Below are 25298 nucleotides of genomic sequence, written 5' to 3' on the forward strand. Positions count from 1 at the left end.
GGGTGGGCCACCACTGGAGCTCTGGTCTCCCCACCGTCCCAAACTCCCGCGTGTGCACCCGAGGTGGAGGGCTGGCCTTAGCCAGGTCCTACCTAAGCTTCTTGGCTGGGCTAAATATTGGGGGGCGAGAGGGATGAGGCCAGGAGGGAAGAAGACCGGAAGGCATCAAAGGGGCTTCCCTCTTTCTCCTTCTTACTGGAGGAGTGGGAGTGTTGAGGCCCTGCTGACTCAATTTACCCATTCCCTCTTCAAAGGAGAACTGAGGTAACCTTAAAGTTGATAAACCTATCCAACTCCTCTTTCTCCCAGAGCACAGGCTTTGCATTTTTCACTGGGGCCCTGGATTCCAGCCACCAGACCTTGTTACCATAGCAAGCTTCATTCCATGCAAATAGGACAATTTGAAACAGCCAATGTAACCCCAAGGACAATAGTACACCACCATTCCAGCTCAGTCAACCTCAGGAGAGTAGCTCAGAGCCCACTGCAGACACTAATGGTGCCCACCCTTGAGATTTATCAGCATCTACTAAGTAGGAAGCCTACTGTGTGCAAAGTGCTTAGGCTGCATTATCATCTCTTTGGAGTAAGAATTAGGAATTCGACTTTAGAGAGGAAGAAACTGAAGCTCTGGGTTGGGGGTTAAGCAATTAACGCAAGCGCCCCCCCTCCCCCCGGCAGAAATCAGGTGAAACCAAGACTGGAAGTAAGCAGTCATCTGATTTCCAATTAGTCCCACTGTGCCTTGGATGCTAGACTTTTATTTGGAACCATAAAAACCCACTCTTGCTCCAACCCCCTGGGGCCACTAACAAGCTTTTGGAAGAGGGCAAGCCCGCATTGGTAGAATGTGTGGCTGCAGACATCATTTTTCACTGTCTGCTCTTCTGAGCTAACTGGTCAGCTGGGGATTGAACCCCTGACCTGTGTCTCATTAGCGGGAATTCTGACCCACTGGACCAACCAAGAAACTTAGGCTGCTTGGTGTATCTGTAAATCAGGATTCAGTTCTTTGAAGTCCTTTGGTTAAAGGAGTCTTCCGAAGGGGGGCTGTCATGGTTCAGCCACTATGGAAAATGGTTTAGTGGCCCCTCAAAAAGTTAAACATAGAATTACTATATGACTGAGCAATCACAGCCCTAGGTATATAGCCAAAGAGTTGAAAACTGATGCCCCCAACAACAGGCTGTCCACAAATGTTCACAGAAGCACAATTCACAATAGCCAAAAGGTGGAAACAACCCAGATGTCCAACCACAGATGAATGGATAAACCAATTGCGGTATATCCATACAATGGGCTATTATTCAGCCTTGAAAAGGAATGAGGCATTGATACCTGCCACAATGTGCATGAAGCTCAGGAATAGTATGCTGAGTGAAAGAAGCCAGACACAGAAGGTAACGTGATTTCTTTTCTGTAGACTAGCCAGAATAGGTAAATCCAGACAGACATGTGTGCCAGGGGCTGGGGGAAGGGGAGAATGAGGAATAACTGCATAATGGGTACTGGGTTTTATTTTGGGGTGATGAAATGTTTTGGAAGTAGACAGAGGTGTGGTTGCACAATGTTATGAATGTACTAAATGCCATTGAATTGTTTGCTTTAAAATGGTTCATTTTAGGGGCGCCTGGGTGGCTCAGTGGGTTAAGCGTCTGACTCTTGATTTCAGCTCGGGTCATGATCTCAGGGTCGGAGATTGAGTCCTGGGTCCGGCTCTGTGCTGGGCGTGCTTAAGAGTCTCTCTCTCCCTCTGCCTGCTTAAGAGTCTCTCTCTCTCTCCCTCTGCCCCTCCCCCCTCTTAAAAAAAAGGTTCCTTTGATGTTATGTGAATTTCACCTCAATAAAAACAAAAGTCAGCACAAATGCAAATAGCAGTAAAAGGGGGGAAGGTGAGTCCTGGGAACAAACTTTCTGAGGACACAATCAGGAGCAGCTCTATCTGGAGAGCTCACCCAGAGCTTCGTCGTGGGAGAAAGAAGGTGGTCAGTTTTCATGCGTGATTTGTCTTTGCATCTATGCCACCTAACCCATAGTAAGCCCTCTGCAAATGAATGTGTGTGAGCGTGTTCGTACAGTAAACAGACTGACCAAGTGTTACTCATTTTCCTCTTCAGTGAGATTACTCCCACCCACCAGAATCTTAAAATCAAGTCAAAACAAAACAAAACAAAAAATCTAACAAGGAGAAAAGAAAGCAAACACCCATTCTTTGAGTTCCTTCTTTCTCTCTGCCTCCTCTTTTTCCCAGCTGTAATACAGCCATTGAAATGTCAAGAAACTCACTTTAGAAACTCCTGGGGTGCCTCCTAGGATTTTAAAGAATTTTATTTTTGAGAAATTCCTTCTTAACATGAAAAGGGGGGGGGGGCTTTTACCAGCTGTGTCTCCTTATGTTTACCCACATGCAAAAGGGCCAGATCTTAGACAGAAAGCCTGGGACCAATTACCCTCTAGAATCCATTTGATTTAAACCCAAAAGATTACTAGTCTACCCCCCAACTTCCAGCACTGCTCCTTCCTAGGTGATCTCAGGTAACAAAATGGTCGCAGAATCCACATCTCTGCCCTGGCCTAACACCCTATTGCAAGCCCACTTACCTGTCTGCAGGCTGATGTGCATTTGCAACTCATTTCTTGGGAGACACATATAAATATGGGGGAGGGGCTCCAGAGCTGTCGTTTAACCACAGCCCTCTCTCTTTGGGGTCCACAACTCTGAGCATGTGATCTTAAATGTTCCTAAAGTAGCCCTAGCCTCACAGCCCAGTAAGCTGACGTTAAGAACCATGCCAGAAAATGGGCTTGCTTCATAGGGATCTGCTCCTGTTTCCCCATGTTCCCAGTTACCATCTTTCCCCATCTGCCAAACCCCATTCAAAGCTCAGGCAGTGCACTGGCTGGCCCTTATGCACTCACCAGCCTCTGCCAGTATTTGCTGAGTGCCCATCTTCCTGAGCAGAATGAGCATCTGAGCAGAATGTGCCATGTTGCATTTGATGCCCTTCAAAGTTTACCTGGGCATTTTGGAAAGTCTGCAAAACCATCCTTGCTCAGAGAAAGAAAACTCCTAATAGGAACCAAGGCAGAGAGCATAGCCCATTGCTGACAGCCATGTCCTATGCACCTCCCTTCTCCCATAAATAGAATGACCTTATAATTTAATGTCCAAACTGGGACACTTTTGAGAGCAAGAGAGGGTGTTACGAATAATGAAGCTGGGATAAGTGGCATAAATTGGAACTGTCCCAGGAAACCCAGTAGATGTGGTTGCCCCACCCTGCAACCAAATGAGGCTATCTGGTCCTAGAAGGCAACTTTGGGATCATTTATTCCAGCATTCCTGTTGTATATTGGTAGATGGAGAAACACAGAGCCAGAGACGGGAAGGGACCCCGAAACCGTGTTGGTTAAGGAGTTGGGAGGGATGAAAAGCAGAGTCTTTAGAAAATGACCCATCATCCCCATCATCCTACTAATGTGTATCCAGCACCATAGACTGTCAGACTGGACCACTGGTGCAGGGGCACTTCCTAAGTTCTAGATCTGAAAGAGCAAGGTCACAGTCTTGTGCAATCTGGCCTCTGACTTCAGCTTGTACCACTCTCCCCTTGCTAACTACCCTCCTATCACTTAATTCTTCTGTTAAGATGTAGATCCCTAGTCCCACACCCGACCAACGAGGATCTCTGAGGAGGTTCCAGGGACCTGCATTTGCAACAAACTTCCCAGGAGTGTCTGGTGGACTGCGAAGTTTGAGACTCACTGCCCTAGGCACCCAGGGCAGGTGCTCATAAAGCACTGTGCACACGTGGGAGACACATAAATGCAAGGAAGCCTCTGGACCTCAGGTATGTCTGCAAGGGCTCCCTGTTCCCTCTCTTCTGGATGCTGTCTGTCCTGTCTTCCCCACCCTCCTCCACCCGAGAGTCCCTAGGGAATCACCCTCCGTCCCTGCAGATGGATGCTCTGTTTATTCAAATTGTCACATGCAAATCCCGGCCAATCTAGGAGTTGTATCTTTTGTACATTTACACAGTTTACTTTGGCTGAGTGGGTCTTAATATGTGCTCTGGGGAAAGGGCAAAGCATCTCTCAGCGAGGGGCAACCAGGACTTGGGCCTCTGGGTGAGAAGACCAGGAGGGGGACAGAGCCATAGACATAGAGGAAAGTGTGCGGCAGTGAGCCCCAACAGCGAAGCTATAACCCCTTCCTGGCAATGCTCCCCTGCTGCCCTTAGTCACCCTCAGATCCACAGTCATGAAACGAAGGGATGGAGAAAAAAGGCACCAGGAGGGGACAACAGGGCAGAGGACTGTGGGGCTTAGGGAAATAGCCTGGAGCTATAAGATGAGAATGTATGCACATGTATCTGTACACACACACACACACACACACACACACAATCAGTGTGGACACAGAGCACAGTTATTAGCATGAAGAGTGACATTCTTCTCTTGACTCCTCCAGCAATCTCTCATCCAAGGGTCGGGAACTTGGTCAGGTGCATCCGTCTGTCTGTATTTAACCAACTCAGTCATCCCTGCCTGTTCTCCACCTGCAAACCGTCCTTCCATAATCACTTATAATTCAGACACCCCTATGTATGGAATAAATACTAAATATACATACTAACCATGGACTCATACACATAAACATATATACTTAAAGCCTCTACTTCTTCATAGAAGTGTAATTTTTTTCCTTCTTGAATGTTCCTTGTGTTTTTGATGTTTCTTACTTGGTGTGGTGTAGGGCTTACAAAGGGATGTGCCTGATGGCCTGGGCTCTCAGCTCTGTCCCTAGCTGGGTGATGGTGACAAGTACTAACAGCCAAGCAAAATACAAAACCCTGAGACAACCATCCCTACACCCCAAAGAACTGGTCCAACCCCCAGATATCTTGCCAGACCTCCTGCCTTCTTGGGTCTTGGCTGTCTCTGTGGGCTGGGCGCTATTGTATTTTCCAGCACCACAGAGCAGTTTCTGGGAGGTTCCTTCAACAAGGCTAAAGAGAACACGGTCAAGTCTTCCAGCCCTTGGGCCTCCAGCTTCAACTCCTCATCTCAGGGAAGCCCCCTCCCCACAGCTCATTGGCAGGACGGTGCTAACTGACGTCACCAGTGATCTCACTCTTCTCTGAGAGCAAGAGTAGAGTCAACGTACAGGCTCTGGAGTTAGTGAGACAAGGGTTCGAGTCCCAGCCCTGCCACTTACTCTGTGACACGAGCAGAGTTACTTAACTTCCCTGAGTCCCAACTTCCCCATTAGTAGAATGGGATGATGTGACTACCTACTTCATAGATGTGTTGAGGAATTAAATGAGCCACTGCACGTGAAGCATCTGGCTGGGTGCCCGGTGCTCGGAAGAACTCCATAGATGTTATCAGTGATGCAGACACCCGTGAGGAGATGCTGGAGAGGAGGATGGGGCGGCGAGGGCTGTGTAGGCAGCTCCCATCCTTTGGGTATCCCCATGACCCCACTGTGCTCATCCATTCATTTCCAGCAGCTGAGGCTGAATCTTCCCAACACTAAGGGTAGGTGTTAGTATCCCCTTTCCGCAGATCAGGAGAAACCCCGAGCTCAGGTTTGCTCACACTCACCCAGCTAGCAGGTGCAGAACCAGATTCAGGTTCAGGTGTGTCTGATTCCAACGTATCTGCCTTTTCTTCCTTTCCCCCTTCCCCTCGGATGCATGAACACGTTCTCCTCCCTGTGCGCAATGATGCACCAAGGGACCTTCCGCATCCCTTCTAGCCCCAGGCCTTTCATTCTCGGCCAGAGGCATTGATGGGATGGAGAAGCAGAAGGAGCCGCTCCTTGGTGGCCAGTGCATTAGTTCCTCCAGGCCCTGGGGACCCACTTGGTAAATTAGTTCTTTGGGTTCATGAAATGGTACCCCAGTGGCTTGAAATGTTTCGCAGACCTACCCTAAGTGGGTCATTTATTCTTTTCTCACTTATAGTATTATTCATGTGATCTCCATCCTATATGAGTTGCTTTCTATGCTTTCTAGGGGTGGGTGAGGAGATAGGTTTTGGGGGGTTTTTTTGTTTTTGTTTTTGTGGGGTTTTTTTTTGGTATTCTTTGTAACAGTCGTGCATTAGATTCAGTAAGGAGCACAGTGGGATTTTCCAAGAATGGGATTTTCAGGACCGCTTATCCTTTTCCCCCCATATTTTGCTCTGCCGTTTATTTAACTAAATGATATCTTCAGGAGAGGTTTTCGCTCATTTCTTCTCCCACCCCCACCCCTTGCTCAGACTCTTGAGAGCTTCTGCTTCCCTCTCTGTTCATTTCTTTCTACTCCTAGGATGCCTTATGCACTGAGCCACCCCCCCGCCCCCGCCGCCTTAGGATCAGTGCAATAAAGACCAGTACGGCCCTCTCTCGAGGCCACTGAGCTAAGACCCCTATGCCCCTGATGACTCATTACAAAGGCATCTCAGATATGGGGACGTGTCCTTTCTCAGGAATTGGAAGCAGCAGTAGTAAGGAAGGGCCTTGGAATCTTGCCCCTGGAGTCAACACTAAACCTTTCCAGCACTAAAGTGCCCTGAGAAAAAATATTTATCAGCCAAACAGCATACACTGTTCAATCCAGTGTGCCATGAAGGATTGTATCAGCAACCATCTGCCCTGATGCTCAGGATTAGCTGTCCGACTGTATACATATAATTAGAAGAGAGCTATTTTACCCAACGTTCGGCTCATTGGGATAATGTGTCTCTAGCCAGTAAATTGTGAAGTTGCCATATTTATCTTAATTGACTGCCCCTTTATTTGTTTACCTGCCTTATTTTATGCTGGGGAGAAGTAAAACAATTTTATAATCCAATATAAGGCCATGTTATTAGATGTGTGTGCAGTTCAAGAGGGAACTGTGTTTGCTCAGAGCAAGGTCAGTTATGGTGCTTTTGGTCAGCATCCTTGGCCATCTTGGTAGTAAAATGGTACCCTGACAGCTTTGTCCCGGTATGGCTAGCTGCTAGCTGCGGATACGTGCAGGTCCTTTTGAAAAACAAAGAACTAGGAGGTTTGGCTTTAAAAGAGATTGGTGGAGGCATAGGAACAAGGGCTGGGGGGGGGGCATTCTCCGGCACCCTGCACCCGCATTTCCAGCCCCAGCCCTTCCCCCCAGCGTGTTGGTTCCACACCTCGCCCCTCAAACCGCTAGGACGTAAGTGCAGGAATGCAAGTGTCCAGGCTCTGTAACAGCTATCTTGTATCCGAGAGATGAAACTGTCTGGAAAAAAGAAACAGAGCTGGGAGCTCCCCCATCCACAGGAGCCAGTGAGGAGTCCCTGAGGACTGGGGGGTCCTGCAGGTGGTCACTTAGTCGTGGGAGCCTTATAGCTTTGGGGAACAGTACTGAGCCTGAGTCTTCCAGGCAGCTTTGGGAAGAAATGACAGACAGACTAGGTTCTTGTCCTGTCATTCATTAGGAGGTATCAAACCAAAGTGTGAACTTTGATGTCTCCTAAAGGTTGGACGGGTCCAGGGCTTTCGCTAGCCCACAGAGTACCTTTGTGCAAGTTAGATAAGATGGGTCCTCTTCCCCCAGGTGAGTGCAGCCTGCTTGTGGGCACAGACTCAGAGAATGGAGCCTTAGCCCTCCTGTGGGTGAGCTCCCTTTGGACACCAAGCAGGAAATGATCACATGAATCCCTTACCACCTGGATTTCCCCCTAACTCAGAGGGATTTTTATGGCTCTAGTTTTTAAAAGATCAATGACTATTACTGTGTGAGTTCAAAGTAACATACATTTACAAATCTGTGTACCCTTTTATGTGAAGACCATTGAATGAAGTTATTTTACCTTTTTCATTTCAGTGATGGAATTAACCCTTTCTTCCTCAAAGTTTTCTAGACTTTCTAAGAAGATGCTAAATGAGCTGGCAGATTCAGAATCTGGTTTTGCCTGAAAGTGTGAATGGAAGGGGTGCTATGATAATAAAATGATAATAATGATTCTAGCGGGTTCTTACATCAAACACACGGCTAAGTACTTAACCTACATCCCTGACAACAGCCCTATGAGGAAGAAGCTACTATTATGCTCATTTTACAGCTAAGTACTTAACCTACATCCCTGACAACAGCCCTATGAGGAAGAAGCTACTATTATGCTCACTTTACAGATAAGAAAACAGGCGTGGGGAGGTAAAGTCACCCAAGGTCATCCAACCAACAAGAGGCAGGGCTGGGACCTGGGTCAATGGGACACTGGTGGCCTCCTCTTCACTAGTATCTTGTATCACTTCCTTACTCCTCCAAACTCACCCTTTGTACTGGTGAAGCGAAAAGTATAGGAAAGATGGAACTCAGAGACACACCCGAACTGAGGAACTCTGCTCAGGAATTCTTTGCTTTGCCATTGGGAAGACACTTGAGCATCCCTGTTCAGCCCTATGATGCTCATGGTTCCAGCGGGTCTGACTTCCCAGGTCTGTACTTGGAGTGCACAGCAAGTGGGAAAAGAACATCATCCAGCTTGTGGACTTTAGAATTTTAGATCTGGAAGGGACCTCAGCGTTCAGAGGCCAAACGTGCTTTCTTTTACAAATGAGGACACTGAGACCCCGGGAGATAAGTTCAGCTGGCTGGATAACCCAGACATGCAGGGGTGAAACTTACTATCACTATTATTTGTTTATATTTTTTATAAGTGAGCACGTGACCATGGGAGAGGTTCAGTAAACATTTGCCGAACTGAATTAAATTGTGGCATTTGATTTATCCATCTGAGGGGGTGCATCAAAAAAAAAAAAAACCCAAAAACCAAAAACCAAACCAGCTCTATTTCTGATCATTCTGTTGTGAAAAGCTTCCAAACTCAATATAAGGTGAAAACCTCTGCTATGAAGCCTCCCTTTGATCTTACACTTCTTTTTCTTAAAAAGGATAGCAAACTTGGCAACCGATTCTCCCCAAAATTAATAATCAAACCTTAGAAATCTTCTTTGGTTATTCCAACAACTTAAAACAGAAAGAAACAAAACATTCCCTATAGTGTCTCCCCGTCCCCTCCCTTCCGACACCCCCGCTAGGGAACAGCTGTGTCTGTTTAAAATTGATTTTGATCTCTCAGAAAGGATCTGGTTTCTCTGCACACCAAGCTGCTGCCTCGGGATGGCGTGTGTGGTTCTGAGTGTTGGGGTTCTGCTGACTCTGTTGTAATTCTAACAGGCCCTGCCCTTGGGGATGTGGGGGACAGGACACCTTCGCTGTCATCGGTGTGGTGGCTGGATGTCCCACTGTCTCAGGAGTCATTTTGCCCCCTCTCCTCATTCTTCTTGCCCATCCGTGGCACACTGGATTATGGCTGCTGATTCCTCACTCCCCTCCCAAGATAGCAGCACCCACCTTGCCCCTGCCTCCCACTTTTCATTACCTCCCACTAGGGCAGGTGGAGCATCTTCCTCTCTCCCACTCTACCATGTGACTTGCTTTGGCCCTCAGAATGTTAGCTGACTTGCAGCAAGCAGGGACCTTTAATGCTTCCTCACCGTTCTGCTTGACCTCTTAGGCTCCTGCGATCCTCCATGTGAAGCGCATGGCCCAGGAAACTGCCTCATTATTCTCAGCCCCAGAATGAAGACACGGGGAACAAACCAGAGCCCGACCTTCAGCCTGGAGAAAAAGCCAGCCAGAGCCCAGCCACACCCTCAGAAATGTGCCAATCCATAAATGGGAAAAAGAAATGCTGTTGTAAGCCCTAGAGATTCTGAGGCTGTTTGTTACACACCAAAAACAGACCAATACATTATGGACACCAGCACCTGACATAAGGCTATCATCCCACCTGCAGGTGAAAGAGCATCAATGTGCACTAACTTGTGAGATTTAAGAAACAAAACAGATGAACATAGGGGAAGGGAAGGGAAAATAAAATAAGATAAAAACAGAGAGGGAGACAAACCATAAGAGACTCTTAACTCTAGGAAACACACTGAGGGTTGCTGGAGGGGAGGGGCGTGGGGGAAAGGGGTAACTGGGGGATGGGCATTAAGGAGGGCACTTGATGTGATGAGCACTGGGTATTATATGCAACTGATGAATCACTAAATTTTACCTCTGAAACTAATAATACAAGATATGTTAACTAAATTGAATTTAAATAAAAAAATTTTTTTAAAAAGATACCAATGGGGAATCACTCTGGTTGGTGATCCCGCCAGAGATGTAAGGATCGGGAAGGAGCACATGCCCACAGCAGGAGGAGTGATTCAGCAGCAGGAGACGAGCAGACCCAGGGCACAGAGGTCCATGCCCCTGACAACGCTGCCCCAGCAGGAGCTGAGGAGCCTGGGCCTGCAGGCTGGGCAGCAGTGTGAGCAGGCACGCCCTGGCCACTCACTTGAACTTTTCATCATTCACACAGGCCTGGAATCCCCATCTCGTCTTCCTAGGTGATTGATGAGGTTAGGCTTAACATCTCCAAGCTGCAGTTTGCTTGATTATCAAATAGGCGTAACAAATGCATAACTCATTACGGTATGGTGACAACGGTTAAATGAGATATTATGCAAAATCTTTAGTCCCTGTAGGGGATACTGTAGTGTTCTCCCCAGTTTTCCTCCTCAGGGTCCATGCACTCACCTGCCAAGAGCTAGGAATGTCAGCTCCTGACACCTCACACCTGCACCTGTCACCAGCAGCTGTCCTCCGCGGCAGGGGCCTCCCTCACCCAAGGTTGCAACCCCACCCAGGGACCAGCCCTTGGCTACCCACTTGAATAAAAAAAAAGCCCAGCCCTTCTGCCTCCATTTGGACCACTCTGAAGGGCCATCCCCGCTCCAGAGGTCCCTCTAGGCATCAGGGGCAAGCCACACTGTCTGCCAGCTTTTCCTTTTGCCCAAATCTGACTTCTTTGCTCCCTTACCTGAGTATCTCCCTAGAGCACTCCCTGGTAAACTGTCTGCATGCAGAGAGCCTAATCTAAGGCATCCCGGGGACTGACACGCAGGGAGTGCTCCTGGATGCTAGTCATAACCATTGGGAACACGCACTTACTCAGCCATTCGGCCACCGCCCATCTACCAAGGGCACACTTAGAAAAGAGAGGAGAATGAGGATAATGTGCTAGCTAAGAGCGCAGACTTGCCTATGAAACCAGACTGCCTGGGGTTAACTCCCTGGTCTACCTCCAATGGGTCTGTGACCTTGGCGTCTCTGTGCCTCAGTTTCCTTATCTGTAAAACAGCAGTACTAATGGTTCCTATTCATAGGGTTGTTACATGGACTAAATAAGTTGATGAGCATCAGGGTTTAAAACCGCACTGGGCATGGAGCAAGTGATTCTCAGTGTTTACTGCTCTGCTTTCGCTGGGGGGTGCGTTAGGCACCGGGGATGCGGGGATGGAGGAGACCAGTCCCTGCCCTCCCACTGCACACAGTCTCATGGCCAAGACAGATACAAAAACAGTACAGAGCCCAGATGCATGAGTCCTTGGCTTACCCAGGAAACAGTTAAGGACTTACATGTGCTTCCACTCTTATCCTGAGTGAGATGGAGCCATTGAATAGTTTGAGCAGAGGTGAAATATGAGATGATTTATGCTTTATGATGCTCCCCACCACTGCTGTATGGAAAAGACTCTAGGGGGACAGGAATGGAGGCAGGAAACCATTCAGGCAGCGGTTCCTAAGTCAAGAGAGTCATGATGGTGGCTTGAAAGATGGGAGAGGCATGGAGGGAGAGGGGTGAGCATGGAGAGAAGGACTGGGTTCTAGAGAGACGCTGAAGGTAGAGACACAGGATTTGCTGACAGCTGAATGTGGCCCGTGTGTGAGAGAGGGGAATCAAGGATGACTTGAATGCTTTAGGTTTGAACAACTAGAAGAACGAAAAATCTACTCATGACTGGGGAAGGTTGTTGGGGGAGCAGGCTTGGGGGGGGTAAGTTGTATGCTAATTTTGAGACGCATATTAGACATTCAAATGGAGATATCAAGTGGGCAGTGGGATACATGAGTTTGGAGTTCAGGCAGTGGATCTGAGCTGGAGATATGAATTTAGAAGTTGTCAGCACTTAGGTGTCATTTAGAGACAGAAGAGACGGAGCATCTGGCAATGCGATCACTGGTGGCCCTGACCAGGGGTTTCGTAGGGAGGGTGGGAAGATAAGGGGGCTGACATGCATAAAGCACCTAGTTTAAACTCTGGTGCATAGTAGATGCTCATGAAATGTTAGTCCCCTTCCTTCTCATTACTGACCACACAACTTGTCCAACGCACAGCTATCACCCACTTACCCATCACCTCCCACATCTGTTAATATCAGTCACACAATTCTTCATTGTACGTGGCTATGCTCTTAATATATTTTAAAGATAATTCACCAGGGATGGTGAACCCTGAGCTGACTGCAACACAGTGCTATTACCCTGGATGTCCCAGAGATGACCAGAAAATGTGCAAATATCCTAATAGTCAGCCCTGAAAAAGATGTTGGATTCCTGCAGCTATGCATCATGATAGGTACTAATTGTCCCTTACTTGGAAATTAAATGAGCAGATTTTCCCCCCATACAGTGGCTAAAGGACTGTATGATGTCCTAGAAAATAAAAAAGTGAATGAACCTAGTATGAGAGGCAGCAGGCAGCCTCACACTGGGTTCCCTGTTGCTTATTAATAATAACAGCACATTGCATTAAATCAGAGGTGAGGCTTGTCACAGGAGCGCTAAGCATCCGTGCCTGGCTGTCACGGGCAACCCCTGGATTCTGCTCCTCATCGAGCAATCCACCAGCCACTCAGTGTCTGCCTGTTAATTTCAAATCTGATGATTAAGGCATGCTTTAAAAAAAAAAAAAGTCCCCGCAGTGGTCAAATAGTATGCTTATCCTTGCCTTTCTGAGTATACTCATGAGATGTGAAAACTATAATTTTTGAGCATTAATATGTGTCAGATATTGTGCTAAGTGCTTTATATTTCTCCCCTCATTTTATTATCTTGAAATTTAATTATCATAACAACTCCACAAGGTAGGTAACACTGAGTATCTAAACACTGTTTAAGCTGAGGGTCCAAGAAATAAATTCTGAAGGTCCCATCGTCGGTACGTGCAGAGCTGGGGTTTGAACTCAGGCCCCGCTGATGGTAAAGCCAGAGCCTAAGCCTCTACACTGTGATGCCTTCTAAGAAAAGACTGATGTCTTAAGCAGAACATTTAGGAGGTTCTGCTAAACCTCTGACTTACATTTTTATTAGTCAGGCACTGGGGATTAAAAAAAAAAAAAGAAGACAAAATGTCTTGGTCCCTGCCTTGAATAAGTATATGTTATACTGTCTTATGAAGTGGGAATGATAATACTCACCTCCCCCGGTCATTATAAAGTTAAATTAATGGATATAGAACCATCCTCTTTTCTAGATAGAATAAAGAGTGTAACTGGAGGCTGATTTAAAAAATAAATTAATAAAGCTCACGAATATCAACATGTTTTTTAGTGCTGACCCAAATCCTAATATATGGTCACATTTACTACTCCATCTTAAATTTTAACTTGTATATGAATGGACCGATTTTTCTCCCAAAGAAACATGCAATTTTTTGTTAACGGTTGACATAAATCTACTTTGCTTCTATGACTTGATTCATTTAAATTCTTCCCTTTTCAATTAAATAATCACCCAGAATCGAAAAAGACGTATTCCCATTAGTAGACTCCCAAATAGATGACCTTTGAGACCACAAGGGTGTATGCAAATTTTCCTGATTGCTTTTTATCTTCTTGTGTATCACTTTCCCTAAAATTCTGTCAGTGTATTTAAATTCTTTTCTCATCTCCTCATTGCACTGCTATTTACAATAATGAGTCACAGCTGAAAGGGACAGAAATATCATGGGGTTCTCTGAGCATATGCCAACAAGGAGGGTGCTTCACCGCGGGGAAAAGGCTAATGCATGATAAGGGCAAGGCTCTCCTCTACCTGTGGGAAATGGAATTTGGAATTTCCATTAGTTACTTTCCAGGCCTTGTCCAGTCTGTCTTTTTGATACAACCTGATATTCTCTATGAATAATAGCAAACATGTCTTAAGTGCTCGTTATGCATCTGATCCATAGGAGCTCATTAAATCTCCCAAGTCAGGGATAGGCAGTGTCATTATCTCCACTTTACAGTTGGGAAAATTGAGGTTTTGGAAGGTGAGAGAACCCATAGTATGTCCCAGAGGTAGGATTTCAACCCGAAGCTTGGGCTTTTGACAGTTTCGCTATGCGCTCCAACTCTGCCAAATGTGGGACTGAGGGCAAATCGCTTGGCTTTTTAAAATTTCATTTTCTCACCTGTAAAATGGGCATAATAATAACCCTGGCCTTGTCCCTCCCAAGGTTGCGGTGGGACTAAAGAAGTCACTGGGTGTGAGACTGCTTTGTAAATTGTTAAGAGCCCAGGGATCACCACCGTCACTGGGAAGTGAGTACAATGGGGGAAACCAGTCAGTCAATGGAATCGACGGTCACTCAGGAAGTGGGCTCGCATTGACTAAACCCAGCTTTGTTCAAAGGACCAGTAGCTTGTGCTGTGCACGTGCTGACCACGAACGCTGAGGGCTTGGCTCCACGGAAGCTCTGATTTCCCTGGTGATCTGATCTTGCTGCAGAAGTGCGATACTACCCTTGGAAATCAGCCCTCAGCAGCCCTCTAAAGCTCCTTCGCACCTCCCCTACAAGCCAATGAGATTAGTTTTGCCACCCTCTTTGATTAGTGGCACATTTCCAAGCTGAGGGTGTCTGTGGAAGCAATCTTTATGTTCAGATTTATTAAAGCCACCATTGGTTTAATGAATTACCATAATCCAATGAGCCCGTAGATAGCTTGTATTTAACTTTTATGTGGCTGCCCCAGAAACCAGCTTGGAAAGTAGAAATCAATGATTGTGACAAAATCTCGATACAATTTATTTTGAATGTTCAGTTTGGGATTTGATATGCCATTGTCAGATATGTTTTATGCTCTCAGATGAATTTTATACTTACTGATTAAAGGAGTTGAGCAATATCAGTAGGACACGATTTGACAAACCTTAAAAGAAATGTTGCAATAGTGCCCCCATCCATTACATGCTAGTTTCTAGCCAGAATCGCTTCACATTTTAATCAACAAGCCAGTAGGTGCATCTTCAAACTACCAAAGGGAGGCCCTATTTACCAGTTCTTAAGTTAATTAGTAAAAATGCATTTAATTAATTATACCCACTGTGAATATTTGATTCCCTGGTAATTGGGTAGGGTATAGGCAGGAGCCAGGTGGTATGGGAGGGGTTGACAAATTGACTAGGAATCCTCCCATTGGAGACCTTGGTCTCAGTAAATATTATTTGCTCTTGGATTTTTTTTTTTTTTTTGTAATGCACCAGCTACTATTTAGAAATAACCTGTTCATAAGCAACACCTGCAGATTAGCATGAAGTTCCTATTTAGAGAGGTGTCTAGACAGAACCTAAAATAAGAAGTTTAAATCTTCAGCATTCAGTGGCAGCAGGCCATAAGACTTACAGAAACCAAGACCAGGTGGCTTTTTAAGTTTTCAGACTAATCAACTTATTATACAGATGCCCACAAAAGGGGATTAAGGTTGGCCTGAAAAAGAGCATGACCTAATAGATATATCCTACTCAGAACATTCATTTGTCCACTCATTCATCATCAATCATCAGTGCACCTATATATCCATTAACATATCCATCCATTCACCCATCCAGCCATCCAACCAGCCAGCCAGCCAGCCAGCCAGTCATCTGTCCATCCATGCACCCATCCACCCACCCATCCATCCACTGATACATCTACCCATCCATCCACCCATCCATCCATCTATCCATCCACCCATCCATCCATCCATCCATCCATCCATCCATCCATCCATCCATCTACCCACCCATCTATCCATCCACCCTTCCTTCCTTCCATCCATCCACCCACCCATCCATCCACCCACCCACCCCACCTTCCATCCACCCACCCACCCATCCATCCATCCATCCATCCATCCATCCATCCACCAACCCACCCATCCATCCACCCACCCACCCATCCATCCACCCACCCTCCTTCCATCCACCCACCCACCGATCCAGCCATCCACCCATCCATCCAACCACCCATCCCTCCTTCCATCCACCCACCCACCCATCCATCCACCCACCCACCAACGCTTCCATCCTTCTAGTCTAACTAGCATTTATTGAGTGTTTACTTTGTGTCAGACACTCTGCTAAACTTTTGTCGCAGATAACCTCATTCAGTTTTCCCCACAATCTATGAAGTCCAATACTAATATCATTTTACATTTACAGCCTCTTCATTCTACAGATGAAGGAAATAAGGCTCAGGGAAGTTAAGTAACTTATTCAAGTCACACAGCTCACATGAGAAGGGTAGGGACTCATGTTCATCTCCCACTTCTAAGACGAAGGCTTTTTTTCCCTACCACTTCCGACCTGGCTACCTCAAGTAAGAATTCTGAATTGTCAAAGTTTACCAGCTTAATATCTGAAAAGAGAAATAGCTCCCCACCCACCTCATGTTCATCTCCGGGGATGAGTATTTGTCCATTTATGTGCCAAGCCCTATGCTAAGTCCTAGAGATAAAATGGTAGACAAGAAAGACACAGACATTGTCCCTCTACCTCATAAGATTGCAGGCTAGCAGAGACACATAATGGACAACTACTTCGTAGCATTGTTCAGCAGCTTGAAAAACATGATCTATAGGATAGTGATGTATTACTAGCTCTCTAAGCTTCTACCTCATGAGTGTCTTTCAGCTCTGTCCTCTCCTCTGTTGACCACTGCTACTGACTTGGTTCAGGTTACTTGCCACCTTGTCCCCAAGATTATAGCTACAGCCTCCTCACGGGTTCCCTGACCACTTCTTCCAGTCCTGGCCCTTCCCCTAACCATTTGAAATTCCATTCTACCGCAGGAGTGGCCTTAGGAACTATTGTTTTAATCAGCTCTTTCTTTTGCTTAATCCCTTCAATGGGACTTCACGATCTTTAGGAATAAACCCAAACTCCTTAATGAGGCATTAAGGACCCAGTCCCTGCGTACCAGAACTCTTGAATGTGCCATGCACTCATGTGCCTGAATTTTTCCACCTTCTGTTCACTCTGCTCAAGCCCTCCCACCTGGATACCTCCTACCCCACTCCTTCTCTCTCTCCTCTCTCCCCCTCTCCCCCCCTCTCCCCTCCTCCAACCCCTTTTCCTTTCCCCCCACCTCCTCTCCCTGACCCTCCTCCTCCTTTTCCTCTGTGCACCTAGGGCCAGTTCCAGAAGAAGCTCCTGCCCTGTTATCTTGGAGCATTCCTGAAGCCTTTCCTTCATAGAACCTCCTCCGTTATCCTCTAACTGCTGGTTTCCTCTGCCAGGCCAAAAGCCCATGAGGGCAGGAATAAGTTCTCCCTAACCTTTGCACACTCATTGCCTAAGCATCTAGCCTGACCCACACTAGGTGCTCAATGAACAGTGGTTGAATGAATGAAGGCAAAGCTCCATGGGGACAGAGATAACTTGTCTGGATTTGTAAGAAAGCCAACTCTCTATTTCATGGCTGCTAATGAAGTTCTGGGAGACATGATGAAATGCAGCTTTCTTGTGCTATAAGGAAGGAAACGAAGGCCAACGGCAGATACCCAGCTAGTTGGTGACCTGCTCCCAGCCTGTTCAGGCTTCACATTTATTTTTCCCAAACAGAAAACTTTCCAGAGTCTCTTTAGAATTTTTGAGATGCACACTTATAGACTGGATTTCCAGAGTCACTTCAGAGTTTGTGAGATGCACACCTAAAATTACTGGAAACTTTAGGTCATGAAATCACAGCTGCTTGGAATAACAACATACATTTTTAAAGGAAAATCACCTACATCAATAGGAATGCTGGACTGAGATAAATGGAATCTGAGCTCTGAGCCACCTTTGGCATTGATAATGTATTTATCTTAATGAAGAGATTTTCTCTTAATTAAGATGTTTCCTGTTTCAAGTAGTAGTACAGGTCCCTGAATTTCCCCGTCTTTCCCTACCCTCAAAAGTGGCAACCTTAGGGGTAAAATACACTGGCCAACTCAAGTAGAAGAAAAAAAATCTTTATACACCGAATGTAAAAATGCTATTTGCTGGGTTTTAATATGCTTGAACTTTGCTTGCTTTGAGTTCTGACCTGTATTCATTTAGTTTGGGTTTAAGTATAATTTCTAATGCTTCCATTTTGCAGAAAACAGGTTTATGGGAAAGCCTCAAGTAGATTCCTGAAAATGCGCTTGGCTTTTTACAAAACTACTTAATTTCTTTTTTGATGAGTGTACTATGCATCCCCCCCCCCCGAAATTGTTCAGCTAAATTTCCCTAAATACACTTGGGGGCTTAAAGGAAGAGTGTGGGAGGCTCTATGCCATTTAGGAGAAGTGGGTTGGTTTCCTGACCCCGAGGACAGAGGAACTGAATGAATCAGAAGTATATTTCTTCTCATGCATGAAATAGGACTTCTACCCTCTCTCCCCATCCATCAGAGCTGCGGAGCACTTGAGTGGTCTGTTACATCACTGCTTCTGAAGAGTTTCTACGTGTAGAACATTAGCTTTCTGGGTGGCAGGGAAAATTTTCTTTATTTCTTCTGTGTTTTGACTCAACAACGCCCAGAGGAGTGCTAGGTACACTGTAAGCACTCACTGCTTACATAAATGCTTCATCTAGCAAGTATATATGCTTACATAAATAAATCACAAGTCCAAGTAGGGAGTCCTTACTCTTGAGTCTTGCTGCCTTTGGCCTTTCCAGTTCTCTCTGTTGCTCTCTTTCTAGAGCGGGAACATCTGGCTGGACCAAGGAAGTCAAAAATAAAGTTCACGCACTTACTTTTTAAGGCTTTTCTACATAATCCAGTGGCTTTGTTATTGTCCTTACATAAAACCCCAGGAACAGGCTCACTGTGACAAGAGTTGCTGAATGCAGGAGGCCAGGTGAACTGCATTGGAAGCTTCTGTGTTCCTGCTTCCCAGTCCTGAGCTCAGAGCCCAAAGTCATGCAGACCCTTGATGATCTAGGGACAGGGAGGCATTTGAGAGTCTCTCTCCTGGGAGACCAGAAGAAAAAAACAAAGCTTTTGAAGCCTGTGACCTAGTTCACCCAGGAAGGCTCCAGGAGCACGAGACTGTGTGGCCCTTTCTCCTCTTCCCCTGGGTTCCAAACTGATGCCAGTATTTCCTGAAGCCTCCACGTCTGACGGGCTGGCCACACAAACGCACAGCCTTGGTATGACACATCAAGAAATAGGAAGCCTCCAATGTTCCATTGGCCTTCATTAAAATAACCTGTACTACCACGTCTGAATGTAAAGTGTTACCTAAGGAGTCATTCAAAAGGGTCCCCCAACCTCCACCCCCTCCATGATAAAAATGACTCAGCTTGCCTCATAAGGGCTGGTCGCAGAGAGGCAGTGGGGTTGATGACAGAGGTACCTTTCCCCAAGCTGCAGGGGGTGGTCTTCTCACAGCCCTGGCTGGCCCCTTTGAGCCCTCGGTCTTCCCTGGAGGTCTACAGGAAATCAGAATCACGGCCCTCTAGGCCCTTTGCACAGAAGTGGGGGTGGAGGGGAGGCTCTTGATTCAATTCCAGATGGGGCTGGTTCCATTGAATTTACCACCAGCTCGCTCTCTGGTGCCAACTGAATGCTGGACCCGCCTCCCTGTCTCTGCCCTCCTCGTTGCCCAGCTCCAGTCGCCCAGTTTGAGGGATGGATCATTTGAGTAAGGGTAAATCTCCATGGGATCCTGGTGGAGGGGAGGTCCTGCTGTTCACCCTGGCCTGGATTCTCACAGCCTGTAGTGTTCCCAATTCAAGCAGCACAAATGAACGCAAAACCACGGCTGCCTTTATTGGACAAGGTGGGAAGGGGCTCCCTGCTCTCATGCTGCTTTCCTTAGCCTCTAACGAGTCTGCGGAAAGACTCGCAAGGTTCACGTAGCATAGGTGCATATAGTGCTGATCTCGCATGGGGCATTCAAACAAGCTCTACCAGGAGAGATAACCCCACCTGCCTGCCCCCAAAGAGCCCATTCTAGTGAACTGGGCCAAAGCAAAAACAGAAGTTTAAGAATACTTGGCAATTTTTGCAGAGTGAATTTGGTGAACAGTGGGACAGAGATTCAATAGATGAAAAAGGTGAACAATTATGGATAATAACAACTACTGTCTTTTTCTGGTCTGATTATGGCACAAGGCAGCATTATACTGAGGCTTTCAACCCTAGACCTAATTTTATTCCTCAATAATAGCTTTTAGTAAAGGGGCGCCTGGGTGGCGCAGTCGGATAATCCCCCCCATTCTTGGTTTCAGCTCAGGTCATGATCTCGGGGTCGTGGGATTGAGCCCTGAGTTGGGATCCACGCTCAGCATGGAGTCTGCTTGAGATTCTCTCTCTCCCCCTCTGCTCCACACCCTTCCCCCACCCTCTAAAATAAGTAAACGAATCTTTAAAAAATTAATGATAGTTTTTAAAAAGTGCAAAAGCATTCTGAAAAATTGTGCTCACAGTTCTTAGTTTTGGATTCTATGTATGTTTCTCAAGGTTATATTTGGTCTTATTTTTTTTAAACAAATTCAAGTGAAAAAAAATCCAAGTAGAGTGAAGGATTTTTGTCATGCATTGGCAGTGGGCAGCACTAGAGTTGGGGTGAAGGGCTTTATGCAGTTGAGGTCAGAGCTTGGAAAACCAGTTTGTACAACAGAAGTTGGGTAGAAGTTCAAAGTTCAAGTTTATAGAGGATAGGGAGAGGCTGGGATTGAGGACTGCCCACAGAGGTGGGCAAAGGTTCAGAGGTCAGGAGTGAAGCAGGTGATATGAAATCCAGGACAGTTGGTCCTTTCAAACCGAGGTATTACAGAGCATCTGGAACCTTCATACAATGCCTGTTGGAAGACAAGATGCTACAGCCACTTTGGAAACCATTTTGGCAATTTCTCAAGATGTGAAACATAGAACCGCCCTATGACCCAGCAATTCCACTACTAGGTATCTACCCGGGAGGAATGAAAACATAAGTGCCCACAGAAACTTGTACATGAATGTTCACAGCAGCATTATTCACAATAGTCAGAAGGTGGAAACAACCCAGATGTCCATCAGTGGATGACAGACAAAGGAAACGTGGTATGTCCACACAACGGGTTACTATTTGGCAATAAAAAGAAATAAAGTCCTGATACATGCTACAGCATGAATGACCTGAACATTATGCTCAGTGAGAGAGGTCAGGCATGAAAGAACACCCATTGTACTCTTCCGCTTGTACGAAATGTCCAGAATAGATAAAATCAGAGAGAAAGAAAGTAGATCAGTGGCTGCCTGGGACTGGGAGGCGGGGTGTGTGGAAATGGGAAATAAATAGTCATGAGATTTCTTTTCAGAGTGAGGACAAGTTTCTGAAATCAGAGTGAGGATTGCACAACTCTGTAAATACATGAAACATAACTGAAATGTACACTTAACATGGGGGAATTTTAAGGTATGTAAATTACACCCCAATAAAGCTGTTAAAGAAAAAACAAAAAAACAAAAAACAAAAGCAGAGGAATGAAGAAACTCAGTTCACAAAACCTAAGGGTGTGAGCCTGACTCTGAGGACGGGGGAACCTGAGCCAGGGATCCTGGATTTAAGCAGAAAACTCATTTGGGGATTCAGCTCCAGACTGGTCCCAACCGTTTGGCTGCAGTCACCGGGGCTGACGGCACCCTTCTGACTGATGGGACGTCCCAAGGTGTCACTGACTTGCAATTTCGGGCAGAAAATTTCCCAAACTGGATAATGAATGGCAAATAGTGTTGTTTAAAAAAGGGGTGGTGCTGGTTTTGTGGTTAAGTTTGGAAACTTGTATTATATAAGTTTTTGTACTGTAAGACTTCTGAAACTATTTTATAATATCCAGCACACTTTCTGAGTACTTTTTTCCCCCCATCTGGAACAACTACAGTTATACAAGACTAGTGCATCGGACCTGGATAGTCAGGAGAATTAGAAGGAAAAAAAAAAAAAAAGACAACCGTAAAGGGGATAGCTTTAGGGGAAAAAAGAAATTGGGCAGCTGTCAGAAGTTTAGCTGGCACATGAGCAAATACTTATGGATTTTCTGTGGAATGTTTTGCTGCTCCTTCATTCAGCAAACATCCACTAAGTGACCTCTGTGTGCTAGCCACATGTGAAGTGCTGGGATATGATGGCTTCTTACTGCCTCAGTTTCCCCAAGACTAATAGAAATGCAAGACACATAGCAGGTCCACAATGAATGTTCATGGTTGAACTGATCAGAGTCTAATGGGGGAGACACTTAGGATCTATTATAGTTCTATTGCTAGAAAAAACTTAGCGGCTTCAAATACCAGCCACTTGTTACCTCATAGTTTCTTATAAGGTCAGAAATCTGGATATAGCTCAGCCAAGTTCTCCGCTCCTGGGTATCATGGGATGGAAATAAAAATGCCAGTGGGCTGTGTGGGTGTTCTTATCTGGAGCGGGGATCCTCTGCCAGGCACATGTGGTTGTTGGCAGAATTCAACTCCTTATGGTTGTAGGACGGAGGTTCTCAGCCCCTAGAGGCCACTACAGACCTTGTCACATGGCCCTATCCATAAGCAGTTCATGTCATAGCTGTTGGCTTCTTCAGAGCCAGTGGGGCAGTCTCTCTTGCTTTCTTTGAATAAGGACTAGACCCTTTTTTAAAAAAGGGCTCCCCTGATTAGATCAGGCCCACCCACAGTAATCTCCCTTTTAATGAACTCAAAGTCAACTGATTGGGGGACCTTGGTGACATCTGAAAAATCCCTTTACTTTTGCCATAAGATGCAACCTGTTCACATGAATCCCACCATCTCCACAAGTCTGGCCCACACTCAAAGGAAGGGGATCTCCAGGGGTGGGGATCTTAGGGGCCAAGTCTTAGAGTTTTGCCTGACAAAGCATGTTTTAAGTATAATGTTGGAGTGAAGGTCCTTTGAGGGGACAGAGGAGAGGGCTTTTAACTGCTGAATGGGTGAGGAGACAGCCAGGAAGGCTTCCTGGAGGGGGTGATTTTTAACAGAGAAAAGTAGTTGACTCAAAACAAAAACAAAACCAAAACACCCACTTTTCCAAGTTGTATAGCTTTCTCATATGGGCATTTGATATGTTCTAGGTTTTAAAAGAGCCTTGTACACATTAAAAATACTTAAGCATGTACAGGGACAATACCTGAAAAATAAGTATGCCTGGCTCCTGGAGAGGGGCGAGGAGGGGAAGAAAAGGTTGATGCACTTAGGGAGGGTACCCAAGGGCTCTGCCTGTATGGGTGATGCTCTGTTTATCGGCTGCAAGGTGGCAGGCTATTGTTCTTTATTTTCACATACTTTCTGATGTATGTAAAGCTCCCTATTAATGTTTTCATGTCCCCTTCTCACCCTGCACCTCCAGTATCAAAATTCTCTTCCTGTAGGAAATATTGTTGACCGTATCTTGGTTTTACTTCCATGGATATTGTATGTAATAACAACAAAAACGATAATCACTTACAGCACTTACTCTGTGCCAGGCACTACTCTAGAACTTAACATACATCAATTCACTTGATTCAGACAACAACCCCATGAGGTCACTTTTATTATCATCCCCTATTACAGATGAGGAAACTGAGGCACAGGGGGGTTAAACAACTTGCCCAGTGCCCCCAGTTAGTAAGTGGTAGGGCTGACCTTGAACCTAGACAGTCTGGCTCCAAGCACTACACCAGGCTGTGTTCTAGATGCATCCACAATCACAGGTATCTAGTTTCTATTTCTCATTAGGTAAAGGAAATAAGTACAAATTCACCAGATGGAGAAAGTGAGGGAGGGTATTCTATACAAAGGGAACATTGTAGAATTCAGGACATCACAGCTGGGAAGGGGGCCCCTGGGTGATGAGAACAGACAGCAGGGTAGGAGGTTGGTACTAAAGGCCCTCAGATGCCATGTGCCTTAGTCCATTTGGGCTGCTATAACAAAACATCCTAGACTGGCTAGCTTATAAACAACAGAGATTTGTTTCCCACAGTTCTGGAAGCTGGGAAGTCCAAGATCAAGGCTCCGGCATGGTTGGATTCTGATGAGAGCCCTCTTCCTGGTTCACAGCCTGAGAATTCTTGCTGTGTCCTCACATGGTGGAAGGTGCAGGAAATCACTTGGGGGGGCTCTTATATAAGAATCCTAATTCCATTCATGAGGGCTCCACCCTCATGACCTAAACACATCCCAAAGGACCTTCTCATACCATCCCATTGGGTATTAGGATTTCAACATATGAATTTCAGGGAGATACAAACATTCAGACCACAGCACCACGTTAAGGAGTTTGAATCACATTCTGAGCACCGTTGGGCACCAATAAGGGGTTTTGAGCAAGAGTGACAATCAAATTTGTACTTTGAAACATAATGTTAGTAGTCGTATGGAAACACTCAAACAAAAATCCAAGATGCGGAGACCAGTTGAAAAGCTCCTGCAATAATCCAAGTGAGAAGTGATGCAGTTGAACTCTGGCAGGGTAAAAAGATGCAGAGCATGGCTAGATCTGATTACTATTCAGGAGATGGGGCTGATGAGAGTTAAGAATGAGAGAGAGTGAGGTGCTGAGGATGAGGAGTAACTGGGGGGTGCCTGCCAAGCTCTGGCTTGGGCATGGGGGTGGGGAGAGTGCCATCCAGTGAGATAAACCCAGGAAGACAGAGTTCACCATGATAGATTTGAGCTCGCTCGGTACAAATGTCAACTACTCAAGCCAGGTGTTTAGAAGACAGACCATGATAGGACCATCTTATGAACCATTATTCTCAAAGTGCAGTCTGGGGGAACACCTAGCCAGAATCCCTTGGGGTGTGGGTTCAGACACCTTCCTAGGCTCTACCAAAAAAGCTAGAATTTCTGGGAATGAGGAATCATCATTTTTAACAAGCTCCCAGATGACTTCTGTAGGTACCAAAGGAGGTCCCCATAGAGGGATGTCACTGGCCACACGAGCCACTTTGGATTAGCTGAGCTTGGCCAAAGGGCTGACCAAATTCTAACTGTAGGTAAGTTCTCACTAGATGGGGAGAACCCTATGAGTGGAGGACCCAGTGTTTGGAGCAGAAACCCCCACTTTGGCAGGCTTCACATTCACACAGGGAGCAGCCATCACCTGAGTCTTCTGGCTGCCGTGGGTCTGCTTTGGTCCTTCTGATTCAATAGCTCATCCTGGCCCTCCTGTACCTGCCACTTAACAAACATGTCAC

General features: G+C 46.0%; 1 protein-coding gene across 5 annotated transcripts in view; it reads right to left on the reverse strand.

Annotated features, from left to right (window-relative positions):
* KAZN (kazrin, periplakin interacting protein) overlaps positions 1-25298 on the reverse strand; it is a 1052477-nt gene that overhangs the window by 430683 nt on the left and 596496 nt on the right. The window lies entirely within an intron of this gene.

This window comes from Phoca vitulina, unplaced genomic scaffold, assembly GCF_004348235.1.
Source record: "Phoca vitulina isolate PV1807 unplaced genomic scaffold, GSC_HSeal_1.0 scaffold2, whole genome shotgun sequence".
In the NCBI taxonomy this organism is placed as follows: domain Eukaryota; kingdom Metazoa; phylum Chordata; class Mammalia; order Carnivora; family Phocidae; genus Phoca; species Phoca vitulina.